General features: G+C 40.3%; 2 pseudogenes; one reads left to right on the forward strand and one right to left on the reverse strand.

Annotated features, from left to right (window-relative positions):
• The first annotated feature begins 8,354 nt into the window (after window positions 1–8,354).
• LOC139018249 (speckle-type POZ protein pseudogene) lies at window positions 8,355–9,479 on the forward strand (annotated as a pseudogene).
• A 6,701-nt stretch (window positions 9,480–16,180) lies between these two features.
• Window positions 16,181–17,442, reverse strand: LOC139018479 (upstream-binding factor 1-like protein 1; annotated as a pseudogene).
• Window positions 17,443–18,431: the final 989 nt, after the last annotated feature.

Raw genomic sequence — 18,431 nt, forward strand, 5'->3', positions numbered from 1 at the left:
GGCAACAAGGCTGTGCCACCATATCTCCCTTTGCTAGGCCAGCTAGTTAATGCTCCCTCATCTACTTCGCCTTTGCAACAGTCTCCTATTGATTCTCTAAATCTCCCATCTCCTACTTACTCCTCTCCAGTCATACCACCCAGCGTGTTTACAGGGTTTTCCTTTGCTTTACCTTCATATTAGTAGGATTTCTGGGAGTCATGACTAAACAGAAGTCATCTAATAGTAAACATTTAGAGAACTAAACAAACTCATTCTTTAAGTTGACCTGGAAGAAAAGAATATGGAAGATTCATCATGAAAATTACATAGCGAAAGGCCTGGATATATTATTGTAGAGCTATAGGACATAAAACACTGTAGAGTTCGGAATAAAGAGATTCTCTCTTAGCCTTTCCCCTTTTTTATTACAATTAGTGCAGTCTCCTGAGGAGGCTCCAGGATTCCTTGCTGCCACCAGTCCCTTCTACACCTGGCCTTTTGTAACTCCTGGAAAACCTTTCATTTTACTCCCTAAAGTCCCTCCTGGTCCCCGGGCCATGGCTGCTCCTGACACTTTCCAGGGCTAGTGGAGCCTAAGGGCTTTCCTCAGCCCCTCTTGAGATCCAGTCCTTGGGCAATGGGAGCTGTTTCCTCTCACAAGTCCCAGGAACTAGTGTCTGAGGTGTTGCCCCTGGAAGAGCTGGGTTCTCTGTTTCTGGCCCCATCTACAGGTACCTCCCCTGCAGGAGAGCTCAGGGAAATGGGGATTTCTCTGGTTTGGTCCAAGGACACCAGAGGACCCTGCTCCCCATCTAGGTCTTGAGCTAAATATCTTGGACCCCACTTGTAGCTAGATGCAGGACCAGGGACAGTACCTATCTTCTTAAGCTTGGCAGTGACCTACCCTGGACCACAGGTTCACTGCCCCTGAGCTAGATTTCAGAGATGCGTGTTCCCTTCCGTGGCTCCTCTGGGTTCCAGGGACTAACTTCACATTGATATACTCAATATTTACCAGTAGACGGATTTGAACATATAATAAAATATTTTTCAAAAAAAAGAAACCAAACACCTTAGGTGGTTTGGCTCAGTGGATAGAGCATTGGATTTCGGACTGAGTTAGTCTGGGATGTGATTCAGGTCAAGGGCACTTACCTGGGATGCTAGCTCCTCCCAGGCCAGGACCCTGGTTGGGGCCCATGCAGCAGGCAACCAATTGATGTGTTCTCTCACATAGATATTTCTCTCCGTCTTTTTCTTTCTTTTCCATTCTCTCTAAAAATCAATGAAAAAATATCCTTGTGACTCTCTAAAAAAAATGCAAAAATATCCTCAGATGAGGATTAAAAAGAACAAAACAAAAACAGCAACTTGCATTATTATCAGTCTCATTAGATAACAAGAAAAAAAAAATAACTGTAATCCACAGAACTAACTAATAATAGAATGACAGATTAGCCTTTTTAAACTGAAAGATTATTTACATACCATAAGCAAATACCACCAACAACCATCATAACTCTCCAGGCACAGATAGTCCCAGCCCCCCTAACATCCCTTTAGTAACCTCCAGGTGGGCTGGCCATCCTCAAGTGGGGGTAGCAGAACGCTAAGCATAGATGAGATGAGTGGCAGTTGTCAATGCTCAAATTCTGGACCACAAATCAGGTCATAGCAAGCCAAGACCCTGACAGGTTGCTTCCTCCCTGGCTCCTCCATTCTGCAGCAACCAGGACAGGACTATGGAATCTCAACCAAAGGAGAGCTGCTGTGTACATGCATATGTTTGTGTGTGTGGAGGTGGCAGGCCTGGATAGACAAGCTGAAATCTATTTCCCCCACATCATCCTCACACTTACTAGGGCTTTCGTTCACTTTCTAAATGTTTCAAGAAAGCAAAAAGATAACCCATAAATAGAAAGAAAAATATTTTAAATACATATGTATCTTAAAGGATTTGTATCCAAAGAACTCTTACAGTTCAAAAGAAGACCAAAAATCCAATGATCATTGTACAATTTAGAGGACTTGAGTAGGCACTTCACTAAAGAAGATATATGGATGGCTACCAAGGACATTGTCTTAGCCTATTTTTACTTCTATAACAAAAAAACTGTAGACTGGGTGGTTTATAAACAACATCAATGTGTTTCTCGCAGTTGTGGGGGCTGAAAAGGTCAAGGTCAATATGCTGGCTGAATCAGTTTCTGGGAAAGTCCTATTTCCTGTTTTATATACAGCTGTTTTCTCTTCCAGTTTTAACAATTAGGAGAGGTGAGGGAGCTTTCTGAAGTCTACTTCATAAGGGCACTAATCCTATTCATGAGGGCTCTAGCCTCATAAGCTAATCACCTCCCAAAGGCCTTTTAAACCTATCAAAAGTTTTAGGTAGTAGCTGATGAGTAAAGAATGAAATTGTGATTTATTGAGATTCTAAATCCACTGCAGCTGTCTGGGTTACCCTATCTTACATAAACTCAAGGTCACTGCTTGGGTGCGGGGAGGCGGGGGGGGGGGGGGGGGGGGGGGGCAGGGCGGAAGCTGAGATATATCTTCTTAGACCAGTGGTTCTCAACCTTCCTAATGCCTCAACCCTTTAATACAGCTGGTCTTGTTGTGGTGACCTCCAACCATAAAATTGTTTTCATTGCTACTTCATAAATGTAATTTTGCTACTGTTATGAATCATAATGTAAATATCTGATATGCAGGACGTATTTTCATTGCTACAAATTGAACATAATTAAAGCATAGTGATTAATCACAAAACAATATGTAATTATATATGTGTTTTTCGATGGTCTTAGGCGACCCTGTGAAAGGGTCTATCGACCCCCAAAGCAGTCACGACCCACAGGTTGAGAACCGCTGTCTTAGACAGACTTTTATACCCTGTGACTATGACAGTTTATCTCTTCTTTTACACAAATATTCCCCACCCCACAATATGGAAGCTGTTATATGTGTGCTATGTAGATAAGAAAGTAATTGAGGTGATAATGCCTACAATACTAATTCATTTTTAGTGAGGTCTGTCTCTCCTTTATTGACCAAAACACCTTTTAAGAGTCCTTGTTACAGACTCATTTAAAAACCAACTTCCCATTACATACACATGTATATGCACATACATTTTTTAAGTTATTGAATCGTATTAATGGTATTGGTCTGTTTGGTGACATTGGACATAGTTACCATATTATGTTTTTCAATCCGTGAATATGGGATATTTCCATTTACAGGACTCATAGTTCTTTCCTCTTGTTTTCAATAGCGTTTTATAGTTTATATACACAGAATTATATAACTTTTATTGAATTTCATTTTAGGAATTTCAGTTTCTGAGCATATAACATGAATTGTAAATTTCCTTTCCAATTTTTTTGTTTGTTTAGAAGAAATTCACTGATCTCATTTCTTCCTAACTTCATTAATTATAGATTTCAGGAAAATTTCTAATTATGCAATCATGCTGAGCTAATAATATAAATTATGATAGCTTTCTTTCCTCTTAGAGTTATTTCTTTCACGTGTCTAATTGTATTGAATAGGAATCCATCATAGTGTTGAATATATGTGGTAACAGCATAAATTCTGTTGTTTTTTAATAAATTTTGATTGATTTCAGAGAAGAAGGGAAAGGGAGATAGAAACATCGATGATGAGAGCCAATCTTTGGTTTTGTTGCACTTGCACTCTGCCCACTGGGGATGGAGCCCACAACCCAGGCATGTGTGCTGACAGGGAATGAAACTATGACCTCTTATTTCCAGGGCCCATGCTAAATGGCTGAGCACCATCAGAAGGCTTAGTCCAATGTTTTAGACCTTGCACATGGCAGAGGAGTAGCTATTTCCTGCTTATTGCCCCTCTCATTCTTAGCCATAGCAGGGATTCAAGCCTCTTTATACCTACTTAGTCATTGTTTTCCTGGGGACTTTTTCTGGGGAAAGATGAGGGGGAAGGATCCTCAGTTCAGTCATCTGCTCTTCATTTTCTTCTTAAGTTGTACACAGCAGATCCCTCTTCCTTATTTGAGCCCTTAGGAATTTTTTATTTCTCTGTGCTTGCATTTATCATTTCCACTAACCTATAATCTGCAGATTCTAGGGCTTTTGCCTTACCTTTGAAGATTGGGTTTGGGCTAAGGGAATTGAGAAGTTATTATGCTACATAGCAAAACTTAGTTACTATATTTATGTATTTTGATAAATATTTTTTTAATTGATTTCAGAGAGAGGAAGGGCAGACGGAGAGAGACTAACATCAATGTTGACAGATAATGAGTGATTGGCTGCCTCCTACAAGCCCCCTAAGGGAATCTAGCCTGAAACTCTGGCATGAGCCTTGACCAAAATTCAAACCAAGTCCATCTGGTTCATGGGTGGAGACTCAACCATTTAACCACACCAGCCAGGCTAGTTGCTCTATTTATTATTTGAAGTAAGAACCAGATTACAGGGCCTGGGTTATAGAATGTTAAAATGCTGTGTGACAGAACGAGAAATCTAGGAAATATCAGTGCAAGTGAGTGTTGGAGAAGTTTCTGTAAGGGACAGCAGTAGGTAACAGCACTACAGGAGGGCACACTACCCACAGAATTAATTGATTTTTGCTGAAAAAAGGAAACTTCTTCTGCTATGAGCTTACGTGGGTGACTTGCAACAAGTTGATTAATGTTTGAGATGATTTTCGGAGAATTAATTAATTTTGGGATCTTGCAGGTCAATGACCCTCCTGTTGGTTTACAATCCTGTACATTGAATTAGAGGGCAGCAGCTGTGCCTCTTTCTAGAATATGTGGTCTTTGATGGATTTTACATTTGTTTTTCCATAAATTTTAAAAGTAGAGTTACTTAGATTTTCACTTCTTAAACTTCTCACAACATTATTTTCATAGATTTTTAAAAATAGGACTTAAATTCCCAAACATTTGATAATGTGGAAAATAATTCATATGGCATCAATAACTTGTGATGGGTTTCCACAAAATACAGGTCGCATGGCACCTCTGTTAAAAATAATTTTCTACAGCACCTATGAAATAGTGACTACAGTTAATACTGTATTGCATATTGAAAAGTTTCATGTTTCTTACCAGAAAACACATTTACATTCTGTTAGGGTGTCAGCCCCCAAGTGTTGTTTTCTGTGTTGTAACCTTAATTAGCTATCAGACTATAATCTGTATAATTCATTCAAGGTGGTTATTTCCTTTTGTAGATTTCAGCCAATAGTAGCAAGTGGGTGTGGCCTAAGGGGAGTCATATAAAAGGCCCATCTGTGCAGAGGACACATCACTTCTCCAGGGTAGACTGACTGGAGTTGGAGCTGCCAGTTGAGTGAAGAGAATTCCTACTGACTCTGATATCCACAGAACTCACCGAGGTGGGAGCACTCATAGTAGACTCTGGTGAGTATGGAATTTAGAATGTATATGATTTTATCTTTTTGAGTAAATATCTCAAAAAATGCCTACTTTATCTTATTACAAATATTTTCAATTTACCTCTCCAATTCCTGGGATCTTTTCTAAGTAGAGAAGTAGATTTCCTAGTTAATTGAAATGACATCAATATTTCAAATATCTGGAATTGGAGCACTTTAATAGAGTGATATTTGGTATAATAAGTTATTCATTATTTTTTATTTTAGTACCATATTGCCACTAGGTGTTTTTTAGGTCATAAAAGAGATTTCCCTAATTATGGAAATCATAAACCAACTAAAATGTTTCACATAATGTATGCATGTAAGAATCTTCATGCACATTAACCTAAAAAAAATGTGTCAATGAGAAAAAACTCACAAAGTTCCGCTTTGCTATTCCTTTAATACCTTCAGTTCCAGGCTATATTTGAAAACTTTAAAATAGATCCCAACCACTGTAAGGCTTCCCAAGAAGTGGCACTAGTCATAATGAGAGACTATCAGACATAGCGATGAACCAGTCATGCTTCCATGAACTGCATCTCAGGATTTCCTAGTGTAGAGATTCCTGTGTTTTTATTTTTTTAAAATTATTTACAGGGAGAATTAAGGAGAGAGAGGGAGAGAGAGCTTGAGGTATTGATGAGAAAGACAAAGGGGAATCCATTGCCTCCAGCATGCACCTTGAATGTGTATGAAACCTGAGCCATGGCTTGTGCCCTGACCAGGAATCTAACCCACGGGCATTTGGCACAGGTGATGTTGCTCCACCCAACTGGTCCACACTGGCCAGGGCTTTCATTTTGTATTTATTTATTTATTTATTTATTCAATCCTCACCCTGGCATATTTTTCATTGATTTTAAGGGAAAGGAAAAGAGAGGGAAAGACGGAGAGAAATATCTGTCTGAGAGAAACACACCCATTTCTTGTCTCCTGCACATGTCCCCACCAGGCCCAGGCCAGGTCGTGGTCAGCAACCAGGATAAGGGCCCTTCACCAGAATTGAACCAGACACCCTTTGGTCTACAGCCCAAGACTCTATCCACAGTGCACTAGATGCCAATGTTTCTCTTTCTCCCCTCTGTCTTCCTCTCTTTCTAAAAGATATTAAAATATTTTTATTTAAAATAACCTATTAGGATAGCCCTTCCCCAAATTTCCATTCTTTTTTTTATTTTCATATAAAATCATGAAGATATGGCATACCAAAAAAAATGAAGTCAGTTCTTCCCCTTACTTACAGATTCCGTATTTGAAAATTTGCTTATGCACTGAATTTACTAGTAATCCTAAAACTAATACTCATAGTGCTTCCTAGCCATTCTTGGACCTGCACTGAGAAGGAGAAATTTGAGTCCCACCAGTTGAATATTTCAAGCAGAGTTTGAATAAGGAGAAGCTCAAACAGCAAGTAAGTGTCTTTTCCATGGTATATTATGCCAGCTGTTTGGCAATTTGGTGGTGTTTCTTGGTGACATCGCCTTTAAAATAGCCCGCAGCCTTAGTGCCAAAGCACTAGCTGTGCTTTATGGAGATAATGTACCTGTTAGGTAAGCTTCCTTAAGGAAAGAGCTCTATCGCTAATGGCCACGAATTCAATGTTAATAATAAACAATATATATTAACTAAGATGTCTTTAAATAGAAACACACATAAAATAAGATGATGTACTAACTGATGGATGGACAAGCTATGACCAGAGGCTGGAAGGAGACTAACTCTGCCTTTTGGTTTAGAATAATGTTTTAGTACTTGCTAGTACATAGAGTGTTTCTGCTGTAATATAGATCACGAAGGGAATTTACTATAAGCATGTAATATCTGTCATTTTAGTCAGAAATAATTTGTTTTTAGAGTGCAATGAAAAATCTATACATACAGATAATAAAAGTAATAGATTATGCAATAGAAATATGAATCATTATATGAAGAACTTATTTCTGGCAAAGAAAATTAAAGAGCAAAGAAACAGGAGAAGATGCTACTCTAATTACCAATGGGAAGAAAGCAATTGTTTTCACAAGAATTATTTTTTACACATGAGATTGACAACATTTTTTGTATATTTGATAAATGTACCCAAGTATTGGATAATTTGTGATTTCTTTTAAGTGGTGGAAATGGAAAGTAATTGGATTTTTAGGGAGTGTTCCCTGTGGGTCTACTCCAGGAACTATATTGAAGTATAAATACATTAGAGTACAGGGGTGAGGAACCTTTTTTCTGCCAAGGGCCACTTTGATATTTATAACATCATTTGAGGGCCATACAAAAGGAAAGGAAATTATTGACAATTAGGCTGCTACTATTTGGTCAAACCTTTAAATTACCCCTATGCCTTGGGAGGGCCAGACCAAATGATTTTGGGGGCCTTATATCGACCTCAGGCAGGACGTTCCCCACCTGTGGATCAGAGGATCACTTTAAGAAATGGTTGGCACTCACCAAAAACTCAATAAATATTATTAAATTAATCTTAGATATTGTTGAGCATCTGTCTACTGTGATAGCATTCATGTTTTATTTATTTTATTTTTATTTCAGAGGGAAAGGGAGAGGAAGAGAGACATAGAAACATCAATGAAGAAAGAAAATCACTGAATTGCTGCCTCCTGCAAGCCCCACACTGGGAATGGAGCCTGCAACGTGGCCATATACCCTGACCTGGTCGCTCAAGCACTGAGCCACGTCAGAAAAACAGCATTTATCTTTTAGGTGCATCTTTCATACAGTTATTTTCAGAAGCAAAGCCTGCATGTTGTAGAGAGTATGAAGCGAATGCAGAAGGACAGGTATGAGCAGCTGTAGGCCCTGCTCTGAGAGAGTTCCTGTTAGACAAGACAACTTCATCTTCCCACTACTGACTTAACGTGGGTGAAAAGAGAACAGAAATCTTTGTCCTCTGATTTTGGAAATCTTGTTTAACTTTCAAACTTGCAATGTCAAGGGCTCCCAGTCCTCCACCTCTGGCAGAAATGTCAAGAGGCCCTGTCGCTGAGAGCTGGTGCCACACTGAGATCAAGGTAGTGAAATTCTCCCACATGTGGACCATCGGTAACTTTAGCTTTTGCCGGCAGGAAGTGGGTGAAGTCATTCAAAGTTCAACCTTTACCTCAGAAGCCATTGATCAACTGAAATGGTGTTTGAGAGTATACCCAAAAGGGTTAGGTGAAGAAAGCAAAGATTACCTGTCCCTTTACCTGTTTCTGGTCAGTTCTCCAAAGCGTACATTTTTGGCAAAATTCAAACTCTCCATCTTGAATGACAAGGGAGAAGAAATCAAATGTTTGGAGAGTCACCGGGCATATAGCTTTGTACAAGGCAAAGACTGGGGATTCAAGAAATTCATCCGTAGAGATGTCCTTTTGGACGAAGACAATAGTCTTCTCCCTGATGACAAGCTGACCCTCCTCTGTGAGGTGAGTGTGGTGCAAGATTCCTTCACCATTTCTGGCCAGAATACCACGAAGATGGTGAAGGTTCCTGAGTGCCAGCTGGCCGATGAGCTAGGAGGACTTTGGGAAAATTCCTGGTTCACAGACTGTTGTTTTTGTGTCGCTGGCCAGGAATTCCAGGCTCACAAAGCTATCTTAGCAGCTCGTTCTCCAGTGTTTAGGGCCATGTTTGCACATACAATGGACAAGAGCAAAAAGAATCGGGTTGAAATCATTGACATGGAGCCTGGAGTTTTTAAGGAAATGATGTGCTTCATTTACACGGGGAAGGCTCCGAACCTGGACAAAATGGCTGATGGTTTGCTGGCAGCTGCTGACGAGTATGCCCTGGAGCGTTTGAAGGTCATGTGTGAGGAAGCCCTCAGCAGACAGCTCTGTGAGGAGAATGCTGCAGAAATGCTTACCTTGGCTGACCTCCACAGCGCAGATCAACTGAAAACTCAGGCAGTGGGTTTCATCAACTCTCATGCTGAGGATGTCTTGGAGACCCAGGGGTGGCAGGCAATGGTGACATCCCATCCCCACTTGGTGGCTGAGATGTACCGCTCTCTGGCTTCAGCACGGGGCGCCTGTCGGGGACCCCCATGCAAGCGCCTGAAGCAGTCCTGAGATCCTGCCTGTTGTAAGACTCCTTTGATTTTCCAGAAGCAGCAGCCATTGAGCACCTGGTAGACAGCACAATCTGTGGAGTTTTCATCGGCTGTTGGGGGAAGCCTGCCTCTTTGGCCCAAGGTTTTTAGTTTTATTATTTTCCTTAAAGAAATCATATTTTCAAATGTATCTTTATTGATTTCAGAGAATAAGGGGTAGGGAGAGAGGGAGAAACATCAGTGATGAGAGTGAAACTTCCGTAAGCTGATTCCTGCATGCACCCTACTGGCGATCAAACCCACAACCAAGGCATCTACCCTGACCACCAATGGATCCTTGACCTCCTGGGTCATAGACTGACACACACCGACTGAGCAACACTGGCCAGGTTAAGGATATTTTCTTCCATGGATTTTTAGAGGGAGTGCAAAGGAGGGAGGAAAGACAGAGACAGAGACTCTGAGAAAGAGAAAGAGAAATAGATGCAATGCCCAGACAGATGCATTGCAAGGGATGGAAACTGCAACCCAGATACGCATCCTCGAGTGGAATCAAACCCCTGACCCTGAGGGTCTGAGCCAAAGCTCTAAACACTGAGACAGTGACCAGGGTGAGATAAGTCTTACATTGGGCCATAAACATTTAAATTTAGAAAAATGTTCAAATGTCTGTCTTTAGGGATTTGCTTGTTCTGCAGATGTTGTGGTCATCTCTGCACTTTACTAGATGTGACAACCGAAACTGCTCGTGTTGTTGCAGCTCACAATAAAGTAACATCTTAAAAGACCAACTTTTGCCTCAGGACTTTATTTGCAAGGTGTCCACATGATTTCTTTTTCTTTTTGCAGTGACTCTCACTTTGCAGCCGGGAAGAACTAATAGACTTGTCTTCCTACCTGGAGGTTTGATCAGCCTTTGTGTGGGATGTGGTCCTCAAGGTGCAAATGTCTCTCCTGGATCTGAGTGTTTTTGTGACTGGGATGCTGAGACTTTACCTCTGGGAGACATGACCGGGAGATAGAAGTGGGAGACATTGGAATTAGGCTGCCCGAGTCTGTAGTGATGATTGGAAAGAGAGGAATAAGAGTGTCCAGAAGGGCCTCTTCTTGGCTGTGCTAAAACCCCCATCCACTACAGTGTCTTTGCCACCTCCCCACATTTACTGCAATATGTGCCCTAACCTATTGGCTGAGTAGGGGCATTTCTGGATTATGAAGGTGAAAGTGTGACCTTTATAAATGTAGCTCAAAGTTCCTTATATGTAAAATTTCTTCCTGCTCCTTCTCTCTCCGTCTCAGGCCTAACTTTTCCTTTAGTCACTTTTGACTAGAAATAGATTAGGAATCATTCTACATGCTGGGGAACACCAGTATCTAAGAAAGGCGTTTTCCGAATACACTATCAATTAAGACAAATATGTTACCCTTTTTTTGTTTTTAGTTTCCTTCTATGCCATGAAAATCCATTTACTATATTTTTAAATATGATGAAAACATTCAAAACATTGGTTTTTGTTTGTCCTTTACTCAGTTTGTTAAAATCTGCACGCATGATGCATGGCATAGAATATGTTCTCTGGATTTTGCTCTTTTTCTAAACTGTCATCAGGAAGTATTATAATAGATGACAGGGACAGCTGATTCTCACAGCCTGTCAGCCTGGTGGTCAAATCCCTCTAGTATTAACTACAACAATCAGAGCTTAACTACAACAAGACTGCGCACAAAGACTACTAGGGGGTGTACCAAGAAAGCATAAAAAATGCGGAGACAAAGAAACAGGACAAAACTATCAAGGGAGGATATTGAGTTCAGAACCACACTTTTGAGGTCTCTCAAGAGGCTTCTAGAGTCTGTCGATAAACTTGATGAGATGTACAGGAAATCTAATGAGACCCTCGATGGTGTGATAAAGGACCATCTAGAAAGTAAGCATACACTGACTGAAATAAAGAATATTATACAGACTCCCAACAGCAGACCAGAGGAGGGCAAGAATCAAGTCAAAGATTTGAAATGCGAAGAAGTGAGAAACACCCAACCAGAAAAGCAAAATGAAAAAAGAACCCAAAAATACGAAGATAGTGTAAGGAGCCTCTGGGACAGCTTCAAACGTACCAACATCAGAATTATAGGGGTACCAGAAGATGAGAAAGAGCAAGATATTGAAAACCTATTTGAAGAAATAATGACAGAAAACTTCCCCCACCTGGTGAAGAAATAGACTTACAGGTCCAGGAAGCGCAGAGAACCCCAAACAAAAGGAATCCAAAGAGGACCACACCAAGACACATCATCATTAAAATGCCAAGAGCAAAAGACAAAGAGAGAATCTTAAAAGCAGCAAGAGAAAGAAACTCAGTTACCTACAAGGGAATACCCATATGACTGTCAGCTGATTTCTCAACAGAAACTTTGCAGGCCAGAAGGGAGTGGCAAGAAATATTCAAAGTGATGAATAGCAAGAACCTACAACCAAGATTACTTTATCCAGCAAAGCTATCATTCACAATTGAAGGTCAGATAAAGAGCTTCACAGATAAGGAAAAGCTAAAGGAGTTCATCACCACTAAACCAGTATTATACGAAATGCTGAAAGGTATCCTTTAAGAAGAGGAAGAAGAAAAAGGTAAAGATACAAATAGTGAACAACAAACATGCATCTATCAACAAGTGAATCTAAGAATCAAGTGAATAAATAATCTGATGTACAGAATGAACTGGTGATTATAATGAATCAGGGACATAGAAAGGGAATGGACAGACTATTCTTGCGGGGGAAAGGGGAATGGGAGATGCGGAAGAGACTGGACAAAAATCGTGCACCTATGGATGAGGACAGTGGGTGGTGAGTGAGGGTGGAGGGTGGGGCGGGAACTGGGAGGAGGGGAGTTATGGGGGGGGAAAAAGAGGAACAAATGTAATCTGAACAATAAAGATTAAAAAAAAATAGATGACAGGGGTGTCTGAAAAAGTACAATTAAATTCGAGAAGTTGGCTGATTTCATGTAGCATAATATTCTTCAGGTCCATTCATGCTGCCCCAAAGTTTCAGAAACCCCTCTTTTCAGCTGTGTAGTATTCCATTGTGTAAATGTCCCACAGCCTTTTTATCAATTTGCCTATAGATGGCCACTTGGGCTGTTTCCAAATCTTAGTTATTGGGCAACAGAAATGAAGGAGAAAATAGACAAATGGAACTAGGTCAAAATAAAAAGCTGCACAGCAAAAGAATCATGATCAAAATTAAAAAGGACCCCTCCATATGGGAGAAAATATTTGCCAATGTTACCTCTGATACGGGGTTAATATCCAAATTATTTAAAGTACTCATACAAGACGACAAAAGGTAAAGAAATTATCCAACAGGAATGGGCTGAAGGACCGATTAGACATCTCTCCAGTAGAATGACCAAATTGTGGTACAATCATATAGTGGAACACCCTGAGACAAAATAATAAAAACAATTGCTACACACAGGGGAGTGCATAAATCTAGCCAAAATACTTTTCTTTAATTCTTTAATTTTAAATATATATATAATTTCAGAGAGGAAAGGAGAGGGAGAGAGAGATAGAAGCACCAATGATGAGAGGGAAGTATTGATTGGCTGCCTCCTACTAATAATGCCTCTGACTGAGGATCAAACCTGCAACCTGGGTATGTGCCATGCCTGGGAATTGAACTGTGTCCTGCTGGTTTATAGGTCGACACTCAACCACTAAGTCACTCTGGCTGGGCTCACCAACATACTTTTAAACCATGAAAGTACACACCAAAGGTGTATACTATGTGATTTTATTCATATGAATTTGAAGAAATGATCATTAGAAACAGGGCATATTAATCACCAGCATATGATTACCTTTTTGGGAGAGGGGATTAGACTTGGGACAGGGTAGGCAATCCTGGGATCTAGAGGTCTGAGTTGTTACATTTGTGGTATGAAAGAGAATATTCTTTTGACAAGTTCTTCACCATTTTCCATAATATTAAGAAATCTCTGGACAGGGAAGCTATATTTTTGGGCCAGTATCATGGAACTGTATCCTTTCACTGTGTTCCCAAATATTATTTCATTTGTGGTTTCCTACCTTATGGATTCCAGGGACCTCTAAGAGCATTATTTCCCCAGTTTGATACATATAGAGACACAAAATTGCTATCAGTTAACAGCAATTTCTAAGATGTGGGAAGTCAGCTCAAATGAACTTGTAATTTTATCTAACTCTGTAAGAAACATTTATTTTCCTGATTAAATACGAAGCTTTGGTATAATTTCAAAAATATGCTCATTTTCAATGATACTCATTTCTTTTGTTGTGTTGCCTAACATATAAGCTACAGTTTGGAATTTGCTTTCAACACAATTCTATACTATTCAAAGCTTATCACATCTTACAATTAAAGTTGGTTAGTGAAATTATATTTAAATTAAGCATCCAAACTGCTACACAGAAGCATGGTATGGGAGTAAAATATGTAAAGGAAAGGGAAATAGAGGTATGGAGGAGAATAAAAGAATGAAGACAGGTAGAGAAAATGGAAAGAACAGACCTGAGGTATCTTAGAGTTTTGGGGCTTGTACCTGATTCTGGGCTTTCTGTATTTCTCAACTTGATAAAATTTAACACACACACACACACACACACACACACACACAGGAATACAGAGTGAAAACCAGGCTGCAGCCAGGCCCAGCTGCCTGCCACCTGCTGGCTGACATCTATACCACCCCTCTCTGCCGGGCCTCGGCAGCATGGCCACAACCAGGCAGTTCAGATGCTCCTGCAAGTGGAGCAGAGGAAAGGGACACCCTTCCAGGTGCTCAGACACATCACCCAGCGCTCCTTCTGGGTCCACTCTGAGTGGGCGATAGAAATTGTGTATTAAATAATAATACACATTATGCAGTGAAAACAATAGTATAAACACATAGGCATTTTCTGAATAGGTTATATAGTTTATTTTAAATGTGATATTAATCAGCATAATTTCAATAATTTCAAGTCCTTTGAACGTGAGTTTGAAAGTCTGAAGCAAGACAAGCACAGATCACTGCTATTACTTAACATTGTTCTGAATATTCCAACCAACGCTGTTAGAAAGAGAAAGGATTCGAGGTATGAAACATGTCAATGCTGCCTTTACTTTGTAAAATGAACTTTATCTAGAAAAACACTTAATAGTTCACTAAGATATCTAGCTATCTAAATGCTGAAAATTTAATGGTTTTCATATAAAAATGATACAATTATTTTATTTTGCTTATATTTATGAGAACACAATATGGAAATAGCTAGGAATATACAGGGGGAAAGGATTTAATTTAATTTCACCTTAAATAGATTTTCAAATATATCTGCAAACCAAATAATCAAAGCAATGTGGTCCTGCCACAGTAACTCACAGACAGACCAGTAGAACAGAATAGTGTATATTTACACGTCTATATCTTTCTATGTATCTGTCTATGTACCTATCCACATACCTTATTATTTTTGTTAATCCTCACCTGAGGATATTTTCCCATTGCTTTTAAGAGAGAGAGAAACCTATGTGAGAGACAAATCAGTTGGTTGCCTCCCAAACATACCCCAACTGGGGGCAGGGATCAAACCTGCTACCCAGGTAGGTGCTCATGATCAGGAATTGAACTCAAGCCCCTTTGGAGTGTAGGCCAATGCTCTAAACACTGAGGACAGCAGCCAGGGCTATCCAGGTATGTTTATATTTCTATCTATCTATCTATCTATCTATCTATCTATCTATCTATCCCTTCATTCATACATCCACTCATACATCCATCAACCCTGAAAGCTAAATAGGAGATCACTTGAACCTGGAGCAAAAGGAAGGAGTTTAGGTTTTTCCAAGAACAAATGCAGACACTATTTGGAGACGCAGTGCTCCAAATTATAAAACATTTATTCCATGGAGGCCCTTGTTCAAATGAAATAGCTAAACTTAGAATATATATTTTTATTTGAAATTAGTAAGAAAGTCTCATAGAGATGTCAGAGTTAAATATTCATGTATAAATATTGCCTGCTACATGATGCTGCCCACTCTCACATTTAGAATGGCAACTTCTTTCTCACAGCAGATGTAGTATAAGAGTCCAGAGGTAGAGTTCTTGCAGAGAGTGTAGGAGTCAAAGTCTCATGTGGCCCCTGACCACCTCTGGCAGACAGAAAATGAGGAAGGAAAACTTATTACTTCACAAATACACAGTCCAGTGCAGTGTGCTCCTCACAGCTGCCCAATCATCTCTGTTTGTTTCAAGATCCTTCATTGCTTGAGGCTCCTAGGGGGAGTGGTACTGATGGTGTAGGGGGACCCAATACAGGCTCAGATATATTTCTTCTCCCAGCAGGAACCTCTCTTCCCAGGTGTGCGGACCTGATATTGAGAGTTCTGTCCCAATTCCCTGCTTCCCAACCCATCCTACTCTGTATTGAGGAGGAGGAGGGGAAAAGAAGGAAGAAGTAAAGCAATAAACAGGGACAGGGAGAAGAGCCCTTCAATGTACATAGATGCCAAAGACTTCTGTTGGGAAGTTCTCTGTCCCACCATCTAGGAATGCACAAAGCTCAGTTGGAGTCTGAGTCAGAGGTGTCCCCGAGGAAGATGAGCTGGAGCTGCTGGCATCTTCATCGCTACTGCTGGAGTCTGAGGAGCTGCTGCTTTTGGCCTTTCCCCCATGTTCCTTCTTTTCTTCAGATCCCCGTGAGCAATGAGAACAGTCCCCATTTGTCTCTGAAGATGCCATCCTGGGAGCCTGTGGCCCCTGGTTCTGTGCAAGCCCTCCTGGCAGAGGCCTTGCTGGTGGAGACTGCACATCTGTCCTGATGATGTTGGGGCCTGGCCCCTCCTCTCATGTTCATGTTTTTACGTTTCCAAGAGGTCCTCTCTCTGTAGGCAGCGTACTCTTCAGGAGACAGACTCTTAAGCCAGTGCTCCAGGTCCACCTTGTACTGTTTCTGTAGCTCCTCAGCCTGCTGCCTATAATGCTCCCTCTGGCTCCTTGGGATGCGCTGCCAGCGTCTGCTAATCTCCACCATGCGCTCCCTCTGGGGCAGGCCTTGCAGCTCCCTACTCGACCACATATCCTGGTGGAACTTCTGGTATTCGTTCATGGGGGGCTTCTCGGGGTCTCCATGGGATTTTATCTCCTCCAAAAAATCATGTTCTGGGGAAGGCTTCACTTCTTTCCCTTTCCCCTGAGACTTCTTGGGGGCTCTGTTTGGGCTCCTTTTGGGGACAACAGATGGCTTGGATTTATGCACTACCTCAGGGTGGTCTTCCCTGAATTGAGCCAAATTCTCCTGAAACTCCTGTTTCTCCTTCTGGAAATCTTGAATATTTTTCAGTTTCATCTCCCCTGGGAGCTCTTTGTATTTCTCAGACATGACCTTGGTCAGTTCCTGGTTGTTGAGTTTGGCGTACATTTAAGAATACAAGGGCCGCTTCTCCTTGAGGAAGTGAAGTTAAGAAGTCAGGGGCTGCTTGGGTATGTCTGGATGTTCTTAAGTTTTTTGCCTTTGTAAGAATTTTTAACATGTTCCTTAGCTTCCAGGACTAATTCTGTCAAAGTGTGATACTTTCTTATCTTACTAGAAACCTCTAACAACTTGAGTTGCACATTTCTCCGGAATAACCTCTAAAAGCTACTTTTCCCCAGTCCACATGGGACTGAGTTGTTTTGAATGTGCGGTTGTCATTGGATGGGAGATTATTCTTCATGAGGTCCAGTAACATCACAATGTCTTCTTTGGGCCACTGGCTTTGGTCCCATTTCTAGGACTTTGGGCCACTTATGAGGCCCCAGTTATGGAAACACCAGAGCAGAAACTCAAAAGTCTTCCAGCTTAAGGCTTAGCAGCTATTTTGGAAGTTTTTCTGTGTGTATTCTGTGTTTCTGAGGAGAAATAGAAGAATGAATGAGAAAATCACAACTCACTTGGGATATGTTCCTCATACAATTAAATTGCCTTAACAAAATATGTAAAAAATGGCCTGCCTACCTCTGAAACAAAATTTATGTTTACCTTCCATATTCTACATTTTCACTTTTCAAGAGTCACATCACCTATCATTCTAGCCTGCCTTTTTCCAGATCTCACCAGGGCCTTTGTTAAATAGAACAACTGGTTACTCAAGACTCAGTGAAAGAAAAATTCCCTGGGAAGAAGAAAAAATTTAAAATGGAAAGAGAAATATGGAAAAAGCAGAGGACTATTGCTTCTAGTGACTTCAAGTGTGATCACCTTCTAAGTGCTAATTAGGTGTCTGTGACTGAAGGTATAGGCTTTAAATAAATAGAAACTAGCTGAGGAGTCTTGCATTCCACTGTGGCCTTTTTGTATGAGTCAATTTTGAATCTAGAGTAAAAGGTGAATTTATAGATTATCTGGAGTACAGGAATGAATGCTTCCTAATGAATAATATTGATTCTCCCTTCAACTGCCAAGGAGTGAATAAGAATTATGGAATATTTACAATTTTATTTGGTTAACTTTTCTTCATCCTTAAGCATCTGTCACTTTTGCTGTTCTACAACAAGTTTTTCCAATTAAGCTTTAGGCTTCCTGACAATTATAAAAGTACGGCAAATATGGAATTTTCCTCTATTTGCCTTTGGCAATAGATATCCCAATTTGTATGCACAAGGAACATAACATAAAAAAAATAATTACGTAAATGTCTAAACAATAACAGATTAAAATTCTATAGCTCAAGAGTAAACTATAAGTAATTATATAATTTTTATTAACTAGGTAAATTATATTTTCTTAAGAGAATCTTAAACCTACGGACAGTGAAATTAAATTACTATATATGTATTTATGCATTTTACGGAAAGAAGTGAGAACTCATTTACTTACGAGTGTGTGCTCACCTTGGGATTGTATAATTGATCTCAGGGGAATGCCCAACCAATCAGGTCAGGAGTTCTGTGTTCTCTGG

This window comes from Myotis yumanensis, unplaced genomic scaffold (genome assembly GCF_028538775.1).
Source record: "Myotis yumanensis isolate MYYU_CA2020_CCGP unplaced genomic scaffold, mMyoYum1.0.hap1 SCAF_10, whole genome shotgun sequence".
In the NCBI taxonomy this organism is placed as follows: Eukaryota; Metazoa; Chordata; class Mammalia; order Chiroptera; family Vespertilionidae; genus Myotis; species Myotis yumanensis.